Source organism: Anguilla anguilla, chromosome 3, assembly GCF_013347855.1.
Source record: "Anguilla anguilla isolate fAngAng1 chromosome 3, fAngAng1.pri, whole genome shotgun sequence".
Classification (NCBI taxonomy): Eukaryota; Metazoa; Chordata; class Actinopteri; order Anguilliformes; family Anguillidae; genus Anguilla; species Anguilla anguilla.
Window position 1 is genome coordinate 14,251,445 of NC_049203.1, and position 20,635 is coordinate 14,272,079.

General features: G+C 46.7%; 1 protein-coding gene across 3 annotated transcripts in view; it reads right to left on the reverse strand.

Annotated features, from left to right (window-relative positions):
* The window catches only part of n4bp3 (NEDD4 binding protein 3), a 36,484-nt gene that overhangs the window by 15,299 nt on the left and 550 nt on the right, over window positions 1-20,635 (reverse strand). The window contains exon 1 of one of the 3 annotated variants that reach the window (XM_035411866.1): window positions 8,998-9,691. The exons of 1 other annotated variant lie outside the window; for it this stretch is intronic. The gene's annotated coding sequence lies outside the window, so the exon portion shown is untranslated. Of the gene's footprint in view, window positions 1-5,435; window positions 5,793-8,997; window positions 9,692-20,635 lie in introns of those variants that run through there. One more of the 3 variants, XM_035411865.1, reaches the window with a different exon arrangement.

Below are 20,635 nucleotides of genomic sequence, written 5' to 3' on the forward strand. Positions count from 1 at the left end.
AAAGGACGAGAGAGACAGGCTAATCCCGGGCAGGTAACCTGGGAGGGACACCAATGTCTGTAAAAGCCGTGCTCCCCAATCTGAGGGCCACCATTTTCAACTCCACACAAAACTGCAGCGTACTGAAAACTGCTGATGTGTTCACTGTCCACTGACATTTACAGTATCTAATTACTCACACATTTTCTCAGCATGATTTACAGCACATTTACTCTTAATTTACAGTGCACTTACAGCATACTACTATTCATTTACAGCACATTTACAGCACATTAATTTACAATGCATGCAGCATACCCACTCCTAATTTACAGTACATTTACAGCATACTTGCACTTCATTTACAGAGCATTTACAGCACATTGATTTACAGTGTATTTGCAGCACTTTCTCCTCCTAAATTGCATTTATTGCACATATGCAGCACAGTTTTTTGTGTTTTAATGAGTCTTTCTGGCACATTTTCCCCCTATGCACGTACAGTGCATTTACTGCACATCTTCAGCACGTTTTGACGAAGAGCTCGGCTCAATATTTACATTACATTACATTATAGGCATTTAGCAGACGCTCTTATCCAGAGCGACGTACAACAAGTGCATAGGTTTCATGATGTAGAGGCGCAAAAGAAACACTAGAGTGAAGTAAGGATCGTAGTGCCAGAAGTGACCACATCGATCAGGACTCCAACCCTGTAGAGTAAGCTTGTTCAGCAAGCAAGAATCCTGTGTGGCAGGCAGGCCATATGACAGGCAGGCCAACACAGGAGGGACGCAAGTCCTCAACTGACCCAAGCGCCAATACACACGCCACTCCAGGCCATGCTACACCAAACCCCACCCACCGCATCCTGCTACACCGAACGCCACCGCATCCTGCTACACCAAACGCCACATCATCCTGCTACACCAAACGCCACATCATCCTGTGACACCAAATGCCACCGCACGCCGATGCACCAAACCTCACCACACCCTGCTACATCAAACCCCACCGTCGTGCATGAGGTAGACAGGAAGCACAGGTCAATCGCTTTTAATAATACAATAACGAAGGGAGCAGGTTTGTGCATTTTGAGTGACAGGTATTTCCACAGCCCAGGATGCACTTGTTCATTAGCAGTACTGCACTCAAGTCTGCCCATGAATTTCACTCACTCAGTGATGCACTTACCACACTGCTACACCCAAATGCGCAAGTGGAAAATCCACCGGGCATTTTTAATATTTATTATTTTATAGTGAAGAGAAGCAGCAAAAATCTAAAATAAGAGATGGGTTCCCTCTCCTGAAACACCTTAAAAGTTTGTACCTAATAGAGGTAGGCTATTTGGAACAGTGGATCCCAACCATCTACCATACTATAGGTTTTCACTCCAACCCTAACACAGAACACCTCATTCAACAGCTAAAGATCTACACTGAGCTGCTAATTAGTAGAATCAGATGTACGTAATTAGGGTTGAAATGAAAACCTGCACGATGGTAGATCTCTAGGAACAGGGTTTGGGAACCACTGTCTTAGAACATGGTAGAACATTCTTAAAAAAAACTAGGCCTACATCCCATATAGTTTAGCTGTTTAATTCTATATTAATTATAGACTCTGTCTCTGTGGATAATTAAAGCAATAGATTAATCCCATTGAAATACATTCTAATGTTAGTGGATGGGAGAAAGCAGGTAAAAAGTAAGATTGGAAAAAGGCTTTATTGCATTAATTATTTGGTAAGCAGAGCCGCTGTAATTTAGCGCATTTCACACCCTGAGCACTCAGCTGCTGAGCAGCCCGAATTCCAGAGCAGACATTTTAAAAATATATCACTCATTTATACAGCCATATATTTGCTGAAGCAATTCAGGTTAAGTGCCTTTGCTTATGCATACAGCTAAAGTGCCCCACCTGGGATTTGAACCTGCAGTCTGGGAACGAGCCCAGCGGAGAGGAAAAAAGTAAACGGGTAAGAAGGTGGGGGGGGGGGGTTGGGGATGTAGCCTAGTCCTTTCATAAATCAGAGAAGCTGTGATCCCTCCAAAGAAAGGCCACAGGACCGAAACAGCAGCCGGCAGCAGACACTGCCACACAGGCCGATAGCCAGGCAGCGGGGGCCTAATGAACGTGCCCCACTCTGCCCTCGGGCACCGAAACCGACGCTCGCTACAGACGCGGGGGCCTGCTCTTCTCTCTGCCATAAGGCCCAGGAGTATGAATAACTCAGCCCTGGCCTAACAGGCCTGTTGATGAAGCTGTAATTGATTTATAGGAGGGGGGGAAAAGGCTTCTACAGCCCCCACACTGCTGAGTAATTCTACCATACATCTGCCTGTCTGTAAATAAGCCTGAAGCAGAGCATGCTGGGAGGAGCACACACACACACACACACACACACGCACACACACAGACACACACACACACACGCACACGCACACTTGCACAAAAACACTTCCACTGGCCCAAACGAGTAAGCGCTCCTAAATGTCAACATGTTATTTTGATCTGTGCAAAAACACTGTGTTCCTTGGCAGCCAATGCTTATATGCTGAGTAGCAATTTCTATGTTGCAGGTAGCAGACTAAGGGCCAGGGATTTATGAGTCATCCAAATGGCGCATACCTGCACTGATGAAGTAAAGGGTCTATGACATAATTAAAGGGTCCTTTTTTCCCTTTTTAACATTCTGCTCCAAAGGGCCAATTAACAGACAACCCAAGCTTTCATCTCAGAAATACCACAGGCCCTGATTCGTCTCTGGTGCAGGGGGAAAAGAGCACTGTCACACCTGCAAGCTCACCTGAGAATGGCAACAGCAGACACACCTGAAACAAGTCCAAAATGAGACTGGGTGTGTGTGCACGTGTATGTGTGTTTGTATGTTATTGTGTGTTTGTGTTTTAGTGAATGCACTTGCATATACCTCAGTAATTAGCAGGCCAGTCTGGCTGTTTATTGATTCCTGTGGAGTATGGGGGTGACCCCACCCCCCACAGACCATGCAGACTGCATCTCCCAGGTTCTCCCCACTACACCAGACAGACTACCCCCCAGGGCTTCCCCCGTAAACTGTTAGACTGCACTCAGACCCCCTCACAACAGACAGAGTACCCCCCCAGGCACCAGCTGCAGTAGCGAGGGTTTGAAAGGGGACAGGAGACTGCAGACAGGAAACCAAGCTTTTTACCCAAACCCAACATCCAAACTCATTTACTGAGCACAAACACACCATGCCCCCCACATCCATGACAGCCCTCCAGTACAGCTATGGCTTTTACCTGCATATGGCCGTGTTCACACACACACGCACGCACGCACGCACGCACACACACACACACACGTAAAACTGCACATGCACACACACGTGCGCCCACATAGCGTACACGCATACACTCAAACACGCTCCACTGTGTGGGTTTTTCTGTTTTTGGACCCGTGAAATTACACAACCTCAACCCACTTTCATGGCTGCAGCATCCAAGCATCTGCTGCAAGCATCATTCTTCTGTAACATGTATATATTCAAAGCAGGGCTCCATTCCAACCTTTTCAAAACTTTATTTTCCAAGACATTTCCCAAACATTTTACATGACCAAGACCCTGGGTTGGGTGATTGGAGTTGCAGACTTTAACCTTTAAAGTTACTTGTTTTTATCATTGCACTAAAATATTTTCCAGGAAAACTAATTGTTTTCCAGGACATGTTTTGTGTCTTTTTCACGACTGGAAAACTGCATAAAAAAAATTCCAGGTTTTTCAGGATTCATGGGAACCCAATACATGTAAAAGCTTTGAAATAATTCAGAAAATACTTAAAGTAAAAGTTATTTTTTTCTGTTCACCAACAAACTAAGGCTAAGGGAGAAACAGTGTTTATCTTTGGACACACCTTAGAAGGACAAACAGATCAAGAACACACAAGCTGGAGAGCACACACTGACCTTACCTATTTTAATCTCCTCTTTGGCCATAAACACACTGCAGACACAACTAACAAGGAAAAAAATATTTAAGACAAATTACCGGCTTCACAATACAAAATGCCTCTGATTCTGCTGAACACCAATCAGAACAGAAGAGATTATGCTAACCTGAAGTCTAATAGGAAGAAAGCCCATTGTCTGATGCAGTAAGACGTCACAATGATGGTCCGTGATAAGACAGCTCACACCAGTTTTACGGCAACAGCTGTTTACATTAAAGATTTTTTAATGTGGCAGAATGCGCTAGAAGAGCTTTATGGTCTGCTCTCATCAACAGATATTCGGATTTTATATCCCTGTTGCAGATTACTCTACAACAGCCTCAAACCCCAGTCCTGGAGGACCGCAGTGCCTGCAGGTTTTTCTGGTTTGCGGCCAGCAGCCGACTTAGGCCTTGGAAACAAGACGAGTGGACTCTGGTCCAATCAATGACTTAAATTATGCACGTAAGAGCTGGAACACACTGAAAACCAACAGATACTGTGGCCCTTCAGGACCTCAGTTTGAGATCTCAGCTCTAAAGCAATGAGAGTGAGGCTTCACGAACTATAATATGGGTGGAGCTACTGTATTATCGCTGGCTCACGGATCTGAACCAACTGCAGGGCTCTGCAATAATTTTTTTTTTAATTAGTAAGTTGGAATATTTATGAGCACACTAATGCATCCCAATTAGCAGATGCACTCCTAAATTATTTTTCCAGTTCACACATCTATTTTCAGGAACAAATGCTTCTTAAATGGGAGCACTGTAGAGCTCTGAATTGCAGCGTTGTCCTGCAATAAGTAGAAATAAAGCCTTTTTATTTGTAAACAGTATACGCATTACTACTCCTTTACTTCAGAAAATCAGGCCCTGACATACAGCATGAAGGCCAGATAGTATTTAGAGTCAACCCCCGAACCCGCCAGTGGCCTCTCTCTGCAGCCCTACTGGGACCAGAGGACTGTGGGAACCGCCAGTCACACCTGTATCCATGGCAATGCGGGAGCAATCAAGCATGTCCACCAATACAGAGCCAAGCAAATGTTGCCTTTAACCTCAGTGTGCATTAAAAGTCTCCTACCCCAGCCAGTAAAGTCAGAGAGCCCTTTCACCAGGATATGAAGAAAATTACAGCCCCATCTTCTTGCTGATGATAGGGGTGAGGTAATCTGAGAACCCTTAATCCCATGACTGCACGCTACACAGAAACCAGTTTTTTCAAGAAGCCCCCCCCCCCCTCCCCCATAACTCTCTTATATAACCAAGGCAGCCATACCTGCACACAAGAATTTGGCAGTCAGAGTATAATTAATAAGATGGATAGGCTGTAACCCCATTCATATCCATCTTGGCACGAGTTTCTGCATTCTATCACTTAATGCCTTGTGTCGCCCCGCAGAAACTAATATGTTAAGTGGCTCAAGCGATAACTCTGCAGAATTAATTGTAGGAAGTGTGCGGCCGCAGTCTTTACCGGTGCGCGGTGCGAAGAGCCGTAGATCACACGTCACGCCGGCGGCACAGCGGAGCGACACTTCCAGTTCGGTGACATCACACCACTAACCCCTCGGGAGAAAATACCGCACAACTTGTCTTGATTGACATAAGAGGTAAAAAAAAAAAACGCCTTCAGTATTGTTGTCTCGTGGCAAAAGCACGTCCAACGCAAAGTCGGAGGAATCCGTTTATCCGCGAAAGATGTCGAGGAAACAGACGACTGGAAATTAAAGCCCTTTTAAATACGCTCTTGTTCTGGTCCTGTTCCGCCTCCTCTATTTGTGCCATTACCGTTTCGACAGTGTTCTGTCTGAGTGGACCTTGACTTGCAAAGGAGAATGCTTTTTGGGAGCGGGTGGTGATATGTAAACAATCACATTCCTGACATTTCTGCCTGGGGAATAATTAATATGACCTTTTGAGCAGTGGGAAAATGGGCCGGGCGGCGCAGCACTCAGGGATAACATGTTAAACACACGCCACACACTCGACTAGTGCAGCACAGGTGGGACTGTATGTCAAAGGCACGACAAACACTCTACCAATGCGGCACGAGCAGGAACAGAGTGTGAAAAACACTCTGCACATTAAAAATGCAGGACGGGCAGCACACGCTCTACAATCAAAGCACAGACAGACAGTGCGTCAAACAGAATATGCGCACTCGACAAATACAACTAAAAGAGATGTCTGACATTCTGCACCGACAGAATGACAGGTGAAGTCATGGTTGGCATAAATGATCACTGAGTAGGCTATTTCCCAGCAGAGCTTGATGCAGGGTGCGACTATCACACTAAGCTCGCCTACCGAACTCAATTATGAATGCCCGTTTGATGCAAAGCTGCCATGTTGTGTTTTTCCCCTGAAAGGTAGGCTGTTTCTGGTGCTTGAATGCAGGTACTGACGTAGCAGGAACTCGCTGAATTCCAGCGCAGTGACAGACTGGCGGCGCATTGTTCCAGATGAAGCTCGCAGTGGAGCCAGCGTTCTGCGATCACAGAGATCCAGATCAGCGCCGTGTTTAGATAAACACACACATCTGACAAGCTAACCGGTGCGAAAGAGAGATATCAGCGTTCCCGCGACTTTGGCAGGGTGGTGGGGGGAGTGGGGGGAGTGGGGGGGGGGGTGCGCTCACCTTTATCTGAGGGCTTCCTGTTACAGGTTACAGGGGGAATGCCGTTTTTTTTACTTTTCCCACCGTCTCATGAAGGTGGGCAGCTGGTGCTAACGATACTCGTCAGCGCGCAATTAGCAGCCAACCAGAAGGACCGCTAAAACAAGGCGGATAATAAACAGAACCCAGTATCGCTTGACGCGCTGCCCAGTTACGATAAATCCTGCAACCTGCGCGTACACGTCAACACACCTTCACAAATACCCTCAAACACAGCAGCTACACGCTTTCACTAACCTCCTTACAAACAGGAATAACCAAATTGGCTAGCCTAATTGACCTGATCATTAACTCTGAAAACTGGTTTCAAACTGACCTGTTTCAAGTCTTTTTCAAAATGATTCAAAGTTCTTTAAATAAATACAATACTGAAAGCCCTTTAGATGTGGGTAAAAGACTGCACATCCCTAGCAATTTCAACAAAACATATTACAATGCAGTCACATGAAAGAATGAAATTGATGTTTAAAAGGTTTAAGTATTTCCAATAATTACTTGACCCAGGTCTGGTTTACAGTTTCCCACCAAAGTCATTATAAGAGAGTATTGCAGGTAAATGAGCCAAGATTGCAGGTAAATGAGCCAAGATGATAGGTCTGTTCTCACAGTAATTTCTCAGGATCTCCTGTTCCAACTCCACCCATGAGTGAATAAGGGCTTTCTTTTGCCATAAAAAGCACCTTATTTCATCAAAGTCTCACAAGAGGCATCATTAAAGTTAATAATATAATAATTAAAACTAACTTTATTCAGTGGTGGCCAAAGCACTTTCTGCATTATACAAAATAAAAGCCATCAGCCAAAAAAAATAAACACCCACAAAATAAAGATATGTGATGACACAAGCAAACAAAGAAAAGCGGATGTAACACAAGTCAAACAGCTCATACAATGGAAATAAAAAATAAAGCAAAAATGAAGATTCTGCCTGACCACACTCCTTTGTCCCAATACAATTCTCTCAGTCTGCCTCTGAAAATCTCTCCAATCTTGCCAAGTATGGGCAACGAACCAGCAACGTGAAAACTAACAAACTAATTAAGCAATCATTTCCCCCTAGAAAACACACCAGAGAACAATGGCCTGACCTGTCCTCTACTGAATCCAGTGAGTGTGCCCACCCAAGGAGAAATACTTGAATACCCTGGAAGGCAGTGAAGCAGGTTTTCCCTCTCTCGGAATCCTCAGAATCCTACATAAAGATCTGAAACTCTCGTAGTGCTGCAGTGTCTGCAGTATTTTTATTAATTTTTTTTACTTCTTTTCAATCAGCAGCCAGTTTAAGGCCTTGGAAACGAGCATGTGGACTTCAGCCAATAAATCACTTATATTAAGCACTCAAGGGCTGAAACACTCCGAAATCCTGCAGCCACTGGGGCCCTCCAGGCTTTGGATCAAACCCATCCAGTCCTCACACTGTGCAAACAGCAGGTGTAATGGCTGCAGCAGCGAAACGTAAGTTGAGCCGCTGATTACTGCATTAAGCTCGAACCACTTAAATGGCAGACATTTTATGTGCATTTAATGAGCCTACCCATCAGATTGTGTTACTGTTCGAGTCTCTATGCATAATCAGTGCAAAATTGTTTAGATTTAGTTTGAGAACAATAATTGTTGAAAGGTGAAGCAGCCTACACCTTTTCTGCCCAGGTGCGTGACTCACAGTTGTGGGACACAGAAGCTCAGATGGTCCTCACACGGTACCCTCGGACTCTCTGATTGGCTTAGAGCTTAAGGGTCTTTTTCCAAAGATGCAACCTCCAGTTCTTTGATTGGTTAAGAGTTTAAATGGTCATTGCTAACTTCCGACCAGTATTCCACACATAGAATTAGGAGAGACGGGCACTTACTACCTCCATCCGCAACCGACTGGCCCACAGTAGCACACCTGGGAGATTTTCAGAGCCAACAGTCTTGCGGCCAGGGCTTAACACATTGCCTCAGTCGTGCCAATCCCTCTCTTAAATTCAAATAGCTTTATTGGCAAGAGATAAATCTTATATAGCCAAAGACACACTTACACACATAACACACAATCATAAAATGGAAAATACCAATACTGAACAATGATTCAATAAAAGACCAGTAATTAACTAATGATTAAGGTTAAGGTGGGAAACCTCATCAACAATAAAGCATAACCGATTCATTCATAACCAAGTCTGCGGCACTAGTTACAGACTGTAGTGCTAATGCCATACAGTCACTTTTTTTTCCCTCATCAAAATTTTTTCCCTTGTCAAAGTGGCAAATGGAAGAGAGAGAGATGGAGAAGAAGGAGAGAGAGGGAGAAGCTGATAAAGAGGAAGAAGAAGTATGAGAGCGTCCCATATAGATGAGCACAGAGACACACACTTACTTGCAGGATAAATCTTTCACAGCACCGTTCCTCTCCTGCACAGGTACAGGCAGCGCACTGCTGCTTCCTCCTCACACCCGTGCGGTTTCAAACGTCTGAAAAGAATCCCAGACACGTCGCCAAGGCACCCTACCGGCCCTATCAGCTCCCACCGGCGTAGAATTCCAACGGAAAGCGCGCTCTGCCTGCCTGCCTATACCGAACAATAGCGCCCTGTTCTGTGTGAGCCAGAGGGACAGAGAGAAGGAAGAGAAAGAGAGAGACAGAGGGAGGGAGGGAGAGGAACAAAGCAGGTACTACAACACAAACACAGAACAGGGCCCATATTTGCGCGTGCACTTCCTGAAAATCGAGAGGGGATGAACAAAGCAATCTAGCCTCATCTGTGGCTCCAGATCAAAGGCTATCCTGAAGACAGCAAGGCACATTTCAATTGCAAATAAGCCACGTGAGCTCATATCACTGCCAAAATCTGAGGTACGTCCCTTATCCAAATACAGAACCTGGCCCCAAAGGCCTCAATGCAGGTAGCCTCTGGGATCACCTGGTGCAGCTCACAACATCCAGTGCCCAATTAAACTTCACTCCAGCCACATGCTACAGCACAGGTGAACTGATGCAGTTCTGAATCCCAAACAGAAAGTCCAACTCAAGGCAAAAATGGCACCATCAGATTCTGATCACTTCATATATATGGAAATCCATGAACCCAGTAATTCTGCACTAACAACCCGAAGAACAGAAACCCGCACAGCACAGGACCCGCACTGACACCTTAGTGGGGGGGGGGGGTGTGTGTGTTTATCTGGGGGGTGGCTGTGGGGGCGGGCATGTCTGTGAGTGCTGAGGGCGTGGCTGTGTATTCGGGGGGGGGGGGGGCAGTCTCAGAGGAGTGTATGAACATATCTTCATGAGGTATGGGTATCTGGTTACCATTCTTCTACATTCATTTCGAGGGTTCTGAAATAGCAGGGCTTCCACTTGCAGCCAGACCGGTTCTCCTGTTCCCAAGAATCAGGCCGGGGTACTGTATGTGGACAACTGCCAGAGACGGGGTAGCATACCATAGATTACTGACAATTGTAAAAGAAACATATCTTTACCAATATTACAAAGAACATTCTTTTCTGCATGACTGTGTTTGAATTTTAAGTATTTCAAATATGAAGGCTATTTGAGAATTTCCAATTAAACACGTTTCTATCCAAAACATGCAGTCATATGCAGTAAGAACATTGCTTTGCATAGCTAAACCTGTAAACCTGTTCAAACAAGGGAAAATGAGCTTTAGTGGTTTTGGTTGCCAGGTTGGCCTTCAGAAGTCATAACAGCGTAAAGTGAATGTGCAGCCTTTCTGTTTCTCCAGCCTTCAGGACTGAGGAACCTGCACGACTGGCTGCTGGACCACTCTCCTTAAATTACATAAGAGAAGCTGGAACCCTGAAGCAGAATTAAAGGCCGGCTTACTTTCCAATAACCTGCACCCCCCTCCATGTGACCGGGTCATGGATTGTAGTGGCAGGCAGGAATATTGTCAACTAATGTCTCAGCCACCAATAACATGGGGGGGGGGGTGCCAAAGTCCCTGCCATTGTATAGCTGTCAGCCCTGTGCCAGCTCTCCCACAGCTTGCCGTTGGTAACTAAACTAATCCGCACAGACCACTGTAAACCAAAGCAACCCCGCCAATCAAACAGGAGGAGCCAATGAGAGCCACCACCAGCATCCTTCCCCCAATGACAGATGCGTGGGGGCCTTCTGGTCAATGTTTCCTGGACCCTTCCAGTCAGACTTCACACTGAGACCAAAGGCATGATGGGTAAATCCCACTTGGCCCTTAAACACTCACCAGTGTTCACCTTTGATCGCACTCCCCTCTTCCTAATGACATGCACAGTTTCAGAGCGGAGGCGAAACTATGCTGAACAAACAGCCCCTCGCCGCTGACCCCAGAGAAGGAATTTCTGTCTCCAGCGACCCCAGAAACCTTCGGCCCGCACAAATGATTCTGACTCAAAGTCTTCCTCGCTTCCCTAAGGTGATCTCTGTCACACATAAATTCCCCAAATTCTCCCGTTGTCCCATCTAGTTGGGAGAGAATGCAGGGTCCTGGCATGTCTCGACCTGATCCCTGATCTGGGCAAACGCCTCTCACAGTCTTCCCTGCGAAGAAGACGGGAGAAAATCAGGCGGAGGTGTTTTTACAATTCGTTGTTTCCCACAAACGGAGCAGGCAGAGAACAATAATGCTGAGGGACAACCCACTGAGAGGGTGCCAATAAAATGAGACTGCAATTCAACTCCTGAGGAAAAAAAACCACGTGTATTTCTGTGAAACAAAAATCTCTGATGACAAAGACACTGGTGTGCGACAGAATCGCTCTTTTGCCCTGAGGACAAATAGTGCGTGTGTGCATGTGGACAGCTAAGTCAGGCACATCCTGCAAAGTGAAAGGTAGACTTAAATAAGGAAGTCTGTTAAAAAAAAAAAGGATTTTCATTTGATTATCTGGATGTGCTACACTTGGGTTCCTTGTATGAGCCCTTTTCAAAATATGGACGCTTAACTATCTATAGGAATGCCTATTCCCTACCTATTTTCTTTTATTTTCTTAAGGGTGTAGTTGCGGTTGATTTTAGTAACTGGCGGCTGTCCCAAGCTCCGGGACGTATATCAGAAAAGGCGTTCTGAGCGATTCAGATGTTAGCCAAGACGTCACAGGTATGGTACGAGCCCGGGGCAATGTCACCAAACACAAGCGGCCTGATCTCAACAGGGTAGGGTGGGGAAAAATACCACACATTTCACTGCCCAGGGCTAGAACCGAAATGCTATGCAAATGAAACTAATTCAATCATAAACTAAGACAGAAATTTCCCACCTTATCTAATTTCAAAAATATGCTCAGCGCTCACCGATGATGAGTTTTGCAACCTGTACTATATTGCGTAGGCTAATTCTTGTGATGATTGTATCATGCTGCCAACTATTTCATTGTGATTGCCATTGCCTGAACTTGTTCACATTGTAAACTCCTGCCTTTGTTTTTCCAGGTACACTACATAGCCAAAAGTATGTGGACATATGGCATCCAACATATCTTCCACAATTATGGGCATTAATATGTGGATAAAATGAGACTTCCTAGTTAAATAAAGGTTAAATAAATACACCCCAGCCAGGGGTTCTCAGGTCATTGCTGCATGAACTCTGATGCATTATGAGCCTGAGCAGGTTAACACTCTAATGTGAAATAAGTCCATCATACTTCTAGGGGTGCTTTGCTAATAAACCAATGCTCAGGTTGTTCTTCTGAGGAATCATTATTGTGTATAGCCTACATGGGTTTCCAACTGGAATCTGTGATTTCTGTGACTCAAGCTAACTGAGCCAGAGGGCAGAATCCAGTCAGTTGGAACATGGAAGGTGTCTGGACACAAACAGTGAGCTCACAGCAGAAGCCCGATAATGCACAGAGGCAATACAGAGATGGATTCAGACACTGACATTGACAAGGCAGGACTCTACAGTGAGGCACAGGTTACCGTTTTTTTTTTTCATTTTCTCCCAAATGGGAATACCTAATCACTGAAACAACCACTGAAGAGCATTTCGTATTGAGAGAGAGAAAGTAGGAGGGAGTGTGACAGAAAGGGGTAGAGAGAGATAGTTTTGCCTTACAGCCCCAAGAGAGCACTCTTTCCAGAGAATGGTTTCACTTTCACTGCGCTCTCTCTCTCTCTCTCTCCCCCGCCCCCTCCCTCTTCCTCTCAATGACTGAATGTGAGTGATTGAGTATAAGTAAACTGTCCTCACCTGACAGATTGACTCAAGGGTAGATAAAGTACATTAAAATAAACAAGAATTTCACTTAATGGGTCACAAAATAAACATGAATTGAGTCTTCAACAGAAATGTAAAATTGAAAAAATACCTAAAGGTAAATTTCAACCTTGATCTTGAAGTAGGCTACACCCCCCAGTGACCACAGCCTAGCTATATAATTACAGGTGTATAAACATACAGTTATATCCTGTTTTTCCCAGAGATGAGTGAACTACAGGAGAAGCAGACAGGCACTTCCTGCTTTTAGCCCACAGAAACAAAGCATGCATGAAAAAAGTGATATTAATACCTCGATTTAATGCCTTCCCAGACTGGGAAAAAAAATCCCAAATCCACAGGGAGAGCAGCCTAGCCACTGGATATGTGCCTGCACACTCCCAACCCAGGAACAAAGGGAAGACCACTTAGCCCACAGCAGGGTTTCAGTCTGTTTGCTCTCCTTCCTCTTCCTGGTTTTTTCATGTATTTAACTTATTAGTGCGAATTAATTGCAGTGCTGTTGTAGTAAATATCTTTCTTTGGTAATAAATGTATTTTATGGTAGTGTGAGTAAAGCATACCTGAATGTGAGTGAGCTTGCGAGTGAGCATGGGGGGGAGAGAGAGAGAGAGAGAGAGAGAGAGACAGAGAGAGAGAGAGGAACTCAAGACTACTGCAGACTATGGGAAGATGTGTGTGATTGATTATTGATGGTATTGATCAGAAGCCCCACTTCTTCACAGCAGAATTCAAGCTGGTATAAAATGGCAGCTTTATGTGACCTCACAGTGGGGTCAAACTGAGTACCTGAGCAAGGGAACTTCCATTACCCACACTAACTGTTTATCTATGTTTTTACGGAACATTTAATGATTGATACCAGCGTGAATAACGGTTTTGCTTGCAACACTCGGATTCCACCAATCAAAAGCTGCAGCCCCCTAACCTGTGACTCACAGCGTATGAAGAACAACACTGTGGCTTTGGCGCCATAAAAAACTGAATATTCACCCTCAGACACAAGCCAATCACTGCCCTTAAATTCAGAAACGGGTCACCTCCCTGGCCTTCTGACTGGTCCTTGAGAGTCAGGGGTGAGTGAGACCACCCCCGTCAGGAGAAGGCACCGGATTAAGTTCCTCCCCCACTACCCCCCCCCCCCCCCCCAAAAGCCACAGCATCATTAATGTGATAAAGAGAAGGAGCGCAACGCTGAATATTGTTCCCAACAGCGCTATTTTGGGAAATTTGGAATGCTGCCACATGGCTATATAAAGCACCAATGACATGCCACTCAGTGGGAGGGCAAGCCTCCTTTACCGCAATGCAACAGCCCTTCAAATCAGAGCCGCACTTCCTGCACAACAGTCGGAACGCTACCAGCGAAAAGGCAAAAATAGCTCCCAACCAAACCCAGCCTGAGCTCATTACACACCTGAGGAGCAGGTAAGGGTGCGAGGCACACAGGTTCACCCTGGGTTTTACACCGTGGACAAACTCACCGCGCTACTATACAGACTACAGTCGACTGCATCGCTATAGTGATGCCACACACTACACACATTGTATTTTTACAGCGGTGCTACGCCCTGGAAACACTGTGTGATCCTACAGTGTACTGCAGAATGCAGACAGCATCACAGAACCAACTTTGGTTATTCCCGTACTTTGCAACCTGCAGTGTTTCCCAGGCAAAGCAGGTGCATGAACCTGTCTGTTATGGGTGTTGTTGATGTCACTGTGTCCTGGGGAGGGGGGCGTGACTTTCCCTCTCGTCGGTAAAAGGCTCTTTGGCGTTCTGGGGAACAATGGCTGGCAGACTACTTCAGCCTGTCTCCGGGGCGCGTGGCCTTTGCAGACAAAGGCCTCAGAGCACCCTGCCCCGCCCCCTTCCCACGCACTGAGATACCCCCCCCCCCACCCACTCCTAATGCTCTGTCTGGACACCATACTACTCCCTCAAGGAATTCCCACAATCCTGTGTTTCAATATCGGTACCATACATGGAACAGGCAAACACAGACAGACAGGCTTGCTACCTGCAGGTACAGGCAATAGCCTATAGTATTACTGTTATTTACATATAATATAAAAATAATTAAAAAACTTTTTAAAAAACAATATAGGGGTTAGACCTCATCGATCATGTAGCCAGATATTTTTGAAAAAGCTATTAAGCACATGCTCTGCGTGTGGTTTATAGGATATGTGGGTCATACGATGTGCGGTTTACAGAAAAAGAAGAGCGTCTTTGAAAAGCTTGGTGACCTAAAATGCTGCTTTCTTGTGGACAGGAGGCTAACAGGAGGAAAAATGTTGTGCCTTCAAAAATATCCGTCTACGTGCAGACAAGGCCTCTTACTCCCACACCCCCCTTCCAAATGGACGTGGGTCCCCTGAGCCCCCCTGAAGAGCTCCATTAGTGCAGGGTGCTTGTGTTTTGATTGGTTGTGGTCAGGGGCCAAGCCTCTGTGACAGCAGCGGCTGCAGAGTGAAGAGTGCAGAGTGCAGCTCCTGCTGAGTCCAGCCAATTAACCCCCGCACCCCCAACCCCCAGTGCCGCCTTCGGCTCGTCCTGCTTAAATGGGGTCACACAACAGCAGCTGGTGAGACCTGGCTAAGAGGGGGCCCCTCCCCTTACCCCCCCCCCCCACTCGGCTACTAAAGGTGCCGGAGACATGGCTGGCTGGGCAAGGAGTGGCCCACTTGTACACCTGGGAGAAGTTGGGGGTGGGGGGGGGGGTGGTGTTGGAGTTCTGGTGATACTTCTTTGCAATTGGCCCACTTCCCAGAGCTCCACTCCACTTCTAGAACTGAATTTGTACTGAACTGGGCCAAAGCCTGTTCATTTTCACACTTTCGCAAATCGTACATCTGTGAGAACACTCCCCTGCAGGGCCTGCCACTACCTCAGAAGACAGAGAGGTTAAAATGCCAGAGGTTCATTGTGGAATCACAGTGTAGCGTGCTTAGAGTCAGTCAGTGATGTGTGTGAGTCAGTGCGCTAACACACTCGATCATGCCACGTGTCTGTACTCAGTGACACGTGTGACTGTCACATTTTTACACTCAGTCTGTGATTCAGCCACATTTATGCACTCAGTGACACATTAAGCAACATGTTTACATGCTAGTGGCATGTGCGATTCTGCCCCATTTGCACACTCAGTGACGCGTGGGATTGTTCATCCAACAGACACATTCACCCAGCAGGCATTCGGGTGGGGGCTGGGAGGTGGATCAGTGATTATAGAGACTTTCACCAGCTGTGCATCAACACGCCAAAGCTGTTAATGACACAACAGACATTTTAGTCTCTCCGGGGGGAGAGAGAGGCACGTATTCTAACAGGGCGGGGCGACCCAACATCCATCCATTATCTATACCCGCTTCTTCCTGGTCAGGGTCGCAGGGGGTGTCTATCCCAGCGTGCATTGGGTGGGAGGCAGGAATACAAAGGGACACTTGATTAACCCTGAGTGGCCCATAGACTCTCTCCCTTGGTGCCAGGCGGTGGGGGCTGTTTGTTCAGCTTCGTCGGATGGTGTTGGAGCTCGTGTGCAGAGGGTATGAGGGGGATTATGGGTCTTTAGCTGCTCGCTCCAGTGAAAGCCCCTTTAGTGATCAGAGTCCTACTCAGGGACATTGCCCAAGATAGGCCATCTGCTGTCCACAGATGTGTGGCCTCGCTGATCTAGGATCAGTGGGCAGGGACCAGCGAAGCTTACTATCAGCCATTCCAGATCAGCTTGAGCTGGCTGGGGCAACTGTGGGCTCAGATTGTGGGCTTGGGAATGGGGATGGGGGGGTATGTGTGGGGGGGGGGAGGGCTGAGGTCAGTGTCAAGGCTCTGTGTCAAGAGAAGCACGAAGAGCAGCCGGTTGATAACTTATTCAGTGGGTCAAGCAGTCAAGCGACACGGCCTGAAGTCTGGCAAACCTGCTTCACGGTGAGGCGCGCAGCGAAACACCCTGTCATCACGACAAAGGCGGAGGGTGTGAAATGTTCAACAAAAATGCGCCATTTATAACAACGAGACAGGCAGGCAAACATACCGGAGGTGGGAGGCAGAGCTCCCTGGTTTCAGAGCCGTCATGCCCAAAGAATGCACCACCGCGCCGCATCAGGGAGAGGAAGGGAGGGGGGCTAATCTGGATGAGGGAGAATAGAAGCGATATGACTGGTCGCTTCTGGCTGACTGACACGTCATGGCTGCCACGCCCACATCACTTTGACTCTCGTCCACCTCCCAAACCAAAACGGGCCAGCGATGGGAAACCACTGCCTGCCATGCTTCAGCCAGATTCTCAAAACCCCCGACCCCTCCCCCCTCTGTGCACACTGTTATGGTCGATGGTCATATTGATCACCAAAAACAATGTTTAGTGGACCAATCTTACAAGACAACACAAAACAAGCAAATTACAAATCTGTAATTATCTATTGAAAAGGTTTTGTGCTAGCTCATAAGCAAGATATGCAATACACTTAAATTAATTCAATTGGCATAACTAAAAGACTACATTTTTTGTGCAAATTACTGACTTCCTGTTCCTGTGAAAGTTGGAAGGAGCGATGATGCAGACAGGACAGTTCCGCCCTCACAGCCCGAAAGCCTGCCGCACCCCCCACCCCGGTACGGTCAGCGCCACAATCCGCCAGGTCACCAAGGCTCATCGGGGGGGCCTCCGGTTACCACGGTTACTGGCGGGGCAGTGGGGGGGAATGCAGCAGCCCCCCTCCCCTCTCCCCCACTTTTCTCTGCTTCAAAAGAAACAGCTCTGAGTTCGTCTGGAGTAGGAACCCCTCCTCCGAAAATACACCGGCACCACCCCACCCCCCTTTCAGAGTTTTACGACGGCCCACATGCATTTCAATGCAGAAGCGGTCAAAGCTCACGGTTTGTGCCCTGGGGACCACCAGGAAAGGAAGAGGTGGAGGAGTGGAGGAAGTGGGGGAGAGGTGGAGGGGGGGGGGGTGAGGCAGACAGAAAGCACGCCCAGCTGACCACACACCAACAGCGCTCCCGTCTTGCGTCGCGTTGGCAGATACCTAAACACTACCGCTGAGGAGACAGCAGGGCGAGCCTCACCTGGAGAACGGTAATTACCTCCTCTCACACGGCAATCTTCTGCGCTCACTGAAACACGCTCACAAACACGGCTGGAAATAAAACAAACAGCCATACGGGAGCTATGGCTGTGGGGGCTCCGAACTCGTGTGCAATTCTCCCTCACCCCACCCACGCCCCCCACCCCCCCAGGTTTGCGTTTCCATGGGTAAAGCCGTAGATGTGTCAGTGGGAAAAAGAAACTGAAGAACCCACGCTTGTAACTGCATCTACACCAAGACCTCCACAGGTGAAAAAGCAGCTCCCACATGCACACTTTTTACACATTAAATATTATTCACAAGCTTTTACATACACTAGAGTGTGTACCCTTTACACTCTCATTAAAAAGGCATCTCCTGTTTACGATTACACACACGGTTTTTTTTAACTCTCTTACAAACAGCAGTGTATGAAGCTCCAAATTACTACACCCTGGAGCCCATCTACCGACATGGGGAGGAGCCACAGACCCACCTGGGTCACTGGGACATGATGGCATGCACCCAAATGCGTCACCCTTTCCTCGAGCACTCAATCCCCCACAGGTTTACAAAAACTCCTCTCCAGCAGACCGCCCTCGAGCACACCACATAAACATCACACCAGACTTGTCAACATCTTCCGGGAATAAAAGAGAAGCAGTGCTCTGATCTGTTTGGGCATGTGGACATGACGTGATGTTTCTGCAGACTCTCCCTCCTCGCGCCAAGAAGAGATTACCCGGGCCAAATCTGTACAGCGGGACCCAGGCAGGGAGGAGCGTTAGAAGCTGAATCGATATACCCTCTGCTTCCCCGTGTGCACAGACCCGGACCGTCCAAAGTTGTACACTGCGATGCAGATCGATCACGTTGGCTGGAGGATTCGTGAGGACAGAGCGAAGGGGAGGGGAGAGAGATGAAGGGATCATCTCTGCTTTCAGGAATGGAGGGAAAGATCTGAGTCAGAAACCAGTGAGATAATGAGAGTGAGCGAGAGAGTGAGAGAAAGAGGGAATGAGAAGGAGAGAAGGAAATTGAGGGAGGAGAGAGGGCGAGCAAGACAGAGAATGAGAGATGGAATTAAGGACACAGGGGTAGATGGACACACATATAAAGCAAGAGAGAAGAGAGGAACAAGACAGCGGTAGAAAAAAAGAAAAAAGAGAGGCAGCAGTACTGAAAAATGAGTGGGGAGAGTCCCGTTCCTTGGCTGGTGGGAAAGGCACTGTCTTCCTGTGATGAGCAGGGAGGAGAATCAATACCCCGTCCTTCCTGCAGGGCTCCACAGGGACATGGCCCAGCTGCACCACACGGCCTGCATCCGCTCAAGTGATTTCCCAACTATTACAGGAGACCCGTGACCTTCGACCCCTTGCCCCAGGGGGGGCCCAAAGCATCAATGAAAGATGGGCGGATATCCAAAATTAACAGGGACTCCAGCTGACTGGACTCCTGCATTAAGGCAGACTCAGAGATTCAAGCAGGAAAGCACGTTATTGTAAGGAAGACCTGTTTATGACGTTCTTAAATCACATGGTGGTATATGACAATAAGCATCACAATTCAATTCAGACTTGCGTCCCTTCTCTCCTGCACCAGGTAAACCTCTGCTCCACTTTATTCATTTTATTGCAAACAATCTCAGGATATTCAGGTATACATACGGCACTGCACGTTTCTCTACATCCCAGTTACACAAGAAGTGCACTTTTCCTAAAACCACCGAGAAGAGGATGGGTTGGGGGAGGCTATTTGCAGTCGAAGCCCTGGGGGGTTACAAACGCAAGTTGAACAAAGGAAAGAAAACAAAGAACAACACTGTTCCCGATCGTTCCCGATATAGCATCGACTAAACAATACAACTAGGTTTGCATAATTACTTCCCTATGTTTAGCGCGGTTTCCTTAGCGCTGGCGAACGACACTGTCATTAAGGTGTACCTTTCTGTGTAAACCTATGACACAGATATGCGTACCACAGGGAGAACACCATGAGCGCACACGCAAGCACACAGGCTTGCGTTTGTCAACTGCGCTGTGTTCAATTTGGGTGCATATTCAAGCATACGTTAAAAAAAAAAATTTTAAAACACAAACAAAAAAGTTAACAAACAAAATCCGCATATCTTTAAAGTAAACCCTGGGCTTACTTTTGTTTTTTTAAATTGTATAAATTAAATTATATTTTTGTTTCCAAATCCTAACCATAACTACAGCGTGGCTAATAATTAAAGATCGTTATCTCAGATTTGAGTTGCAGAAAAAGTAAACAAAACAAATGAGCTTACCCCGTCTTAACAGATGCGCCATTTCAACCGTTAAAATTACTACGCACATGGCAACACAAGTGTTTATGCAACTATCAGGCTGCGCTGCCTGGGTATGTCGCTTGAAACGTAAAGCAACAGTATAACATAGCTACGCTATCCAAGTTAGGTTATATCAGTACGAGTCACATAACTGACATCGTGAGTAGACTAAGCTGTGTAAACATTGGTGGCTGCAATCATTATATTAAACGTAGCGAGTCCTGCGAATCTCGTTGGTAACGTGACAGATGAGTGGGAAACGGCTATACAACTGTTTTTGAACTATATGAACAAATATCAATAATTTTATGTTGTACATTATTCACGAATCTCACTAGCCATACCAATGTAAGAATTGCCATCGATGCCAACAACACATAAATATTTTCAGCCAACTAGTTACACAAGCA